Genomic DNA, 8,089 nt, shown 5'->3' on the forward strand with positions numbered 1-8,089 from the left:
AAGAGAATAATAATAAGATGACGACTCCCAGTAGTGATAAAAATTATATTGTACCTTGGAATTAAATTAAAGAATACTTAAGATCTAGGTGGGGCGCGGTGGCTCACACCTGTAATCCCAGCACTTTGGGAGGCCGAGGTGGGCGGATCATTTGTGGTCAGGATTCCAAAACCATCCTGGCCAACATGGTGAAACTCCATCTCTACTAAAAATACAAAATTAGCCAGGCATGGTGATGTATACCTGTAGTCCCAGCTACTCAGGAGGCTGAGGCAGAAGAATCGCTTGGAATCTGGGAAGCAGAGTTTGCATGAGCCGAGATTGCGTGACTGCATTGTAGCCTGGGTGACAGAGTGAAACTCCATCTCAAAGAAAAAAAAAGAAAAAAGAATACTTAAGACCTGTATGGAGAACAAATTTAAACTCTTTTAAAGGGCATTTAAAAAAAGATCTGAATAGAGGAACATTTCAAGCTCTCAGCTGGGTTAGTGTAATATTATAAAGATACCTATTCTTCCCCAAACTGATGTATAAATTTAATGCTACACCAATCAAAATTAATGCCAAACTTCTTGAGGAATTTGAAAAGCTCATTTTAAAATGTATGTGGAAGAATAATGTCCATATATAGCTACCTATTTTGAAAAAGAAGAGCAGAGAGAGACTTGACCTACTAGATATTAACGCTTTCCCTAAAGCCACATTCATTAACAGCATGACAATGACACTGCAGCAACGGCCACGGCACTGAGCTCAGACACAGGCCCAGGTGGGTTTGGGGCTATGATAAATGCAGCTCCACAATCACTGAGGGAAGAACAGACTGTCTAGCATGGGGTTGAGGAAACTCACTTGCTACGTGGCAAAAAATAAAAACAGATGTCTAAAGCCATGTGTAATAGTGGAATCCAGATGGGATCCCACCCAAATGGGGAAGGCTGGATTACAAGTTTAATAGAAGAACAACTTAAAAAGAATCCCCAAAACAGAACAAAACAGAAATTAAATACTGATTAATGGCATTGGAATTTAGCAGTTCTTTTCAACCAAGGACCCCAGGACAGAGTTAATATTTTGTACTTCTTTAACAAACATTCATATATACTATGTGTCAAGCACTGCTCTGGGTGCTTTAAAATATCAACTGATTCAATATTCTTAGCAACCCCATAAGGTGGGTACCATAAGGTAGTGAGAGGCACAGAGGTTAATCTGCCTAGGGTCCCATAGGTAACAGGCACAGGCAGAATTCAAACTCAGGTCTTTAGAGCCAAGTTCTGAACCACTGACCTACAGGGCCATGCCACAGAGTGGTGACAGATTGGGACAAGATATGTGCTATATCCAAAACAAAGAAGGACACAAATCTAGAATGTACAAGGAACTTCTGTAAATCAACAGCATAAAACAGAGAAGCCCAATGGAAGAAAAGGGTGTCAAGTATATGAACAGGCTATTTACAGGAGAGGAGACACAAAGGAGCGCTGACAAGCCTTCAGAAGAGATATTTAAACTCATTATCATCAGAAAAATAAAAATTAAACAACAAAACATCACATTACACCTATGAGATTGGCCATGAGTCGAAAGCTGGGCATGGGGCTCCAGGAGGCTAATTACACTGCTGGGGCAGGGATGGGGTGGACTGGTGCAGCCACTCTGGAGGGCAACATGGTGGTTGTTATTCCGTCTAGGTATACGCATACTTTATGACTCAGCAGTCCAGCTCATTCATATGTATATTTATGTATGCATGTATTCAGGAGCTGGATATATATGTAAATCTTCCAGGGAAGTTCTCACAGATGTCCTAGAGGGGAATGAATGTGTGAATGTTCATCCCAGTTTGGTCCTGGTACTGGGGAGTTGAGGGAGACCTAGGCACCTGTTTCTAGGTGAAGCAACATATACCATGTGGTGGGTACTCACTGTGGAATCCTATGTAGTGGTGTGAAACCACACACTGGGTGTACACAGAGAAACATTGTGCTGAGTAAAAAAGGAAACAGGATTACATCTACAGCACATTACTATTTATGTAAATTGAAAAGCACACACACAAAATTACAGTATGTGTTTTATAGAATATATTTCTTATCTTTTTTTTTTTTGAGATAGGGTCTTGCTCTGTCTCCCAGGCTAAAGTGCAATCATGGTTCACTGCAGCCTTGACTTCCTGGGCTAAAGTGATCCTCCCACCTCAACCTCCCCAAGTCGTTGGAACTACACGCACATGCCACCATGCCTGACTAATTTTTAACAGATTTTTTTAGAGATACTATCTTGCTGTGTTGCCCAGGCTGGTCTCAAACTCCTGGCTTCAAGCGATCCTCCCTCCTCAGCTTCTCAAAGTACTGAGATTACAGGTGTAGCCACCGATCCTTGCCTATAAACTATATCAATATTTGTATTGACATAAAGTTTATGCATAAACTATATTGTTTTTAAATTAAATGTTTGTTTACAAATGAAAAGATGGATACAGACATAGATCCAACATGAGGAATGATTGCCCAGGAAGGAAAGAAAATGAGGGTGGGAAACCCCTCTAAAAAGGAATGAATAAATTAAAATTAGAAACCAGGATGGAATCTTCTGCAGAACAATGATGATTAATGTGCCCTGAGCCAAGAAGCATGATTAATTCAGCCCTCCACGTCATGTCTGGGTCAAAAAAAGTGTCCACAATTATGAAACACAATGATTAAGAACTGATCTTTTTTCTTTTTTTACACAATGGTGTCATCTATCATAGCATCTCTTTAAATCACAATCTTCCCTTATCTCTTTAGACTATTTTGTTTTTTGAAAAATAAGTTTCAAATTAAACTATTAAATAATGCATCTGTCATACAGGGCTACACCCATATGCCTTATATATATATATATATATATATGAGATATATATGATACATATTATAATTATATATAATTATAAATTATATATAATAAAATACATAATTATATATAATTAATATAAAATATTATATTATATATAATTATAATATATATCACATATATGACATATATACATCTATGTTATATATGATGTATAATTATAAATATATAATATATATCTCATATATATATAAAAATCAGACATGTTTGCTATCTTTGTCCTAAACAGGTACTTTGGTCTAATTTTTAGAGGAACTGGTCTCCAAACATGTCCCTCAGAACTAGTCATGACAATCTACTGGAGATGGAAAGAGATACTAGAAATTCAATCCTACCTGGCGAAGAAATTAAGTTCTAGCTGTTTCCTGTGTGACAGCTGCTGCTCTTCCTTTCTCTTCACATCAGCTGTGTATGGCCCCGGGGTTGGGCGCCATGCAGAGCTATCCTGGGGGCCTGGATGAAGATGGCCTGTGGCTCTCATTTTTTCACTCCTTTACTCCTTCCACGGCTTCTGTGTGACGCAGTTACCTGTGTCCATTTAGACTGTCTAGTTTTACTAGATTCATGCTTACAAAACAGACATCAAAGATTCCTGCAAAGAAACTGCAGAGGGAAAATAAAGCTAACCAAGCAAGCCAGCTGATCCAGCAGAAAACAGCAGTGATGGCCTTTTCCCTACTCCTGATGCAAGCTCTTCATCAGCCATGGCAACAGATAAAACAATGCCAATCGAATCAGACCAGGCGAACATTCAGCCCCCAACACTGAAACCATCAAGAAGATGTAAAGACTGGATTTACAGCCACTATTAATCTCTCCTATGTGTGTATTGTGCCATGACAGTGGCTAATGGTACCATAAACCATCAAGACATTGAGAAGCTAAACAAGAACATGCGTAAAAGGACAGACCTTTACAAGTTCTTCAGCAATGGTTAAAGTGAGGAAATATTTAATCCACCACTTTGAAAGGCTCACTGCACTTAATGACAAATTTAGAAACTTCTTTCACGTCTTCTCACTTCATAACAGTAGACTAAAAACATCACCTAACATTTGGGAAACACACATTTTCTTCCCTACTAGGGAATTAGATTTCCTGCTTAAAAAATTTACTAGATTCATGCTTACAAAACAGACATACAAAAAAAATGGCTGAAATAATATATGGAAAACAACTTGGCAACAGACTAAAATGTAATCCTTTGTTAGGAGATACTAATGAAAGACACATGTTTAAATCTTGGTGAGCATTTGAAGAAGGAAGCATTAGAACAAGTTGTATAGCCAGGGAGGTTTATTATACAAGAGGAAAGTACGGATGTCCTCAACAAGTCTAGGCTTATAGCATTTGTTAGGTTCTGTATTGATGGTGAAGTATATCGTTTTTGCTTTGTAGTTTTAGTCGAGATGGGGCTTCACCATGTTGGCCAGGCTGTCTTGAGTTCATCTTGAACTCCGGACCTCAAATGATCCACCCGCTTCGGCCTCCCAAAGTGCTGGGATTACAGGCATGAGCCACCGTGCCTGGCCGATGGTGAAATATATCTTAAAATCTCTTTTTTTGTGAACCACTGAAAGACGCCCCGGAGAAGATGCACTCAGCATTAAATAACAATTTGAATAAAAATAGTGCCCCAAGAGAAGACTGAGAGGTGCAGTCACAGAGGGAGCTGCTGCTTTCACTCGAACTTTCTTCTTTAAGTACAAAAAATTATGGGATTAGGTTTACAAATAAACTCCTCCCTTGAAATTCATTTGCAGAAAAGTTACTGTGGCATACAAGTTGACCACAATGCAACAAGTGCTGCCGAATGTCACCAATGTGGTTATATATATATAAAAAAAGTTTTTTAATAAAAACTTTTATAAAAAAAGTTTTATAAAAAAGAAAAAGATCTCGGCCAGGCACGGTGGCTCACACCTGTAATCCCAACACTGGGAGGCCGAGGAAGGCAGATCACGAGGTCAGGAGATGGAGACCATCTGGCTAACACGGTGAAGCCCCGTCTCTACTTAAAAAAAAATACAAAAAATTAGCTGGGCACGGTGGTGAGCACCTGTAGTCCCAGCTACTCGGGAGGCTGAGGCAGGAGAATGATGTGAACCTGGGAGGCAGAGCTTTCAGTGAGCCGAGATGGCACCACTGTACTCCAGCCTGGGCGACAGAGTGAGACTCCATCTCAATAAATAAATAAATAAATAAATAAATAAATAATAAATAAAACATCTCTAAACTTTCATTCCGGATGATCATGAAATTTTTACAGCACAAGTGTTGCCTCGTAGTCAAATACTTAAAAATCTCATCAAAACCAATCATTTCTATTGTACAAGATGTTCCAAGTTGGCTGATAACGTTTCATGATGACACGTGGCATTCAACAGTCTGCCTCCCGGCAGATATTATTAAGACATCTACATAAATTTTTGCAACATTCACAGTCTTCAAGGTAAAGGTAAAGTTTTAACATTTATTTTATAATTTTCCTTTTAGTTTATTTTAATATAAATATATTTGTTAGTATGTTAATTGGTTTCCAGACACAGTTGACCCTTAAACAACATAGGTTTGAATTGCACGGGTCCACTTATCCTGGAGTTTTCTTCTGCTTCTGCCACCCCTGAGGCAGCAAGACCAACCCCTCCTCTTCCTCCTCCTCCCCAGCTGCTCAGGGTGAAGACGATGAGGATGAAGACTTTGATGATGATCTGCTTCCACTTAATCAGTAGGGAATGTATTTTCTCTTTCTTAGGATGTTCTAAATAACATTTTCTTTGCTCTAGCTTACTTTCTTTTAAGAATACAGTATATAATACATATACACAATATATGTTAATCAACTATTTGTGTGATCAGTGATGTTCCTGTCCACAGTAGGCTATTAGTAAAGTTTTTGGAGGGAGTCAACAGTTATATGTGAATTTTTGACTGAGAAGTGGCGGCGGAGGGGGGTCAATGTTCCTAACTCCCATGTTATTTCAGGGTTAGTTGGATATGGTATTTCAAAAAGATACCTATTTGATATTGATTTCTAATTTTATTGTTATGTGGTCAGATGTATGTATATAATTGATTCTTTAGAATTAACCATTGAGGTACATAGTCAATTTTTAGAAACATCCTATATATGCCTGAAAAGAATGTGTATCTTCTCTTTGTTAGACGTTGAGTCTTGTATATAATTCATAGTTCAAGCATACTCTATATCTTTGCTTATAATTTTTATCTGCTCAAGCCATTAGTGTTTGAGAAAGGTGTGTGAAGCCTTCACCCACAGCTGTTGATTTACCCTTGCTTCATGTATTTTGAGGATATATGATTTTGAATTTAGGTGATTATATCTTTTGGCTGTATGATTCTTTTTGCCAGTAACCTATGATTCTTTTCAACTTGAATTCTATTTTGTTAAATGTTGATATTGTTATCCCAGTTTTCCAATTTGGGTTCATCTTTTCCCACCTTTTATTTTCATCCCCTTAAAAAAATCTTTTTGGAAGTGGAATGGTGGTTATCAGAGGCTGGGAAGGGAAGGGGGCTGTAGGGATGAAGAGAAGTAGGTTAAGGGGTACAAAAATACAGCTGGATAGAAGAAATAAGTTCTAGTATTCAATAGTACAGTAGAGAAGTTATACTTAATAGTAGTTTATTGTAAGCCAAGCATGGTGGCTCCTGCCTATAATCCTAGCACTTGGGGAGGCTGAGGTGGGTGAATTACTTGAGGTAAGGAATTCAAGACCAGCTTGGGCAACATGGGGAAACCTGGTCTCTAGAAAAACTAGCTGGGTGTGGTGGCACATGCCTGTAGTCCTAGCTACTTGGGAGACTGGAGTGGGAGGATCGCTTGAGCCCAGGAGGTTGAGGATGCAGTGAACTGTGATTGTACCACTGCACTCCGGCGTGGGTGACAGAGTGATACCTTGTCTCAAAAAACAAAAACAAAAAACGAAACCAAAATAAAACAATATAACTTACTGTATATTTAAAAAAAAAAAAACTACAAGAAAAAAATATAGTGTTCCCAACACAAAGAAATGTTTGAAGTGAGGGGTATTCCAATTACTCCGATTTGATCATTACACATTGTATACAGGTATCCAAATATCATATACACCTCATAAATATGTACAACTGTGATGTATCAATAAAAAATACGAAAATCTTTTTGCTGATTGGTTCCCAATGATTGTGTTTTACAGGTTAGGGTATCTGCGTAGTGACTCTCTTTAAGTGGAGCATTCTTTCACAGTATCCATGAAGTGGCAGAATTCAGTTATGTGGGTCAGCACAGGCTTCCTGTGAGCTGCCCCGCCCTGATCTTGCTCTTTCCCTGCACCTTCATAGCTCCTAGCTGCACAGCAGGCCTGGTGATGTGGCTTTCGAGAGTCAAACAGAAACCCAAAGTGAAAGTCGAGTGTTTCTGCTTCTGGCCTCCCTAGCTGAGGTCTGCTTTACTCCCATACAGGCCCTAGTAGATGTTTGCCTGCAGCACGAACCCAGCTCTAAATGAAGGGATGCGGCAGGAGGCAGGTAGGAAGGTTTAGTGAAGGATGAGCCTGAATGATGCTGTGGAAAGCCTTCATCGTGATTCAAATGTTGTACTGTTCTGTGTCTTTCTCATTCTGCCCTGCTTCTGAGAGTTGGTCTGAAGGTTGTGCTTCCTCAGCTCTGAGATTTTTGGAATAGTGTCTGTCTGTTACAAAATGGAGATAATAAAGCTGGGGGGCTAGGTGGCTCACACCTGTAACCCCAGCACTTTGGGAGGCCGAGGCAGGTGCATCACTTAAGGTCAGGAGCTGACATTTGCTTGAAGCCCCAAGTTCATGACTGAGTCAGGACTACCCTTGCCAAGTCACTCCTGACTTCCTGATCCACAGAAACTTTGAGAGACACAAGTCACTGATTATTGTTTTAAGCCACTAAGTTGTGGGATTATTCAATACACAAGGATAGATACACTGACTTATTACATGAGCTTCAAAACTGCCATTCCAACTCTACTCTCCTCTCTAAATCATCCTGAAGGCTGACTGATGAAGTCTTCCTAAGATACAAATTTAATCCAGCCGTTCTTATTTTCAAGAACACTTGTAACCTAGCAATCAGTGGGCTTGCTGTCCAATGCGCATAGAGGCCAATACCATTGTGCCAGCTTTTGAGAAAAGAAAAAGCTTTATTGCGACTCAACTGG

Source organism: Macaca nemestrina, chromosome 1 (assembly GCF_043159975.1).
Source record: "Macaca nemestrina isolate mMacNem1 chromosome 1, mMacNem.hap1, whole genome shotgun sequence".
NCBI classification, from domain to species: domain Eukaryota; kingdom Metazoa; phylum Chordata; class Mammalia; order Primates; family Cercopithecidae; genus Macaca; species Macaca nemestrina.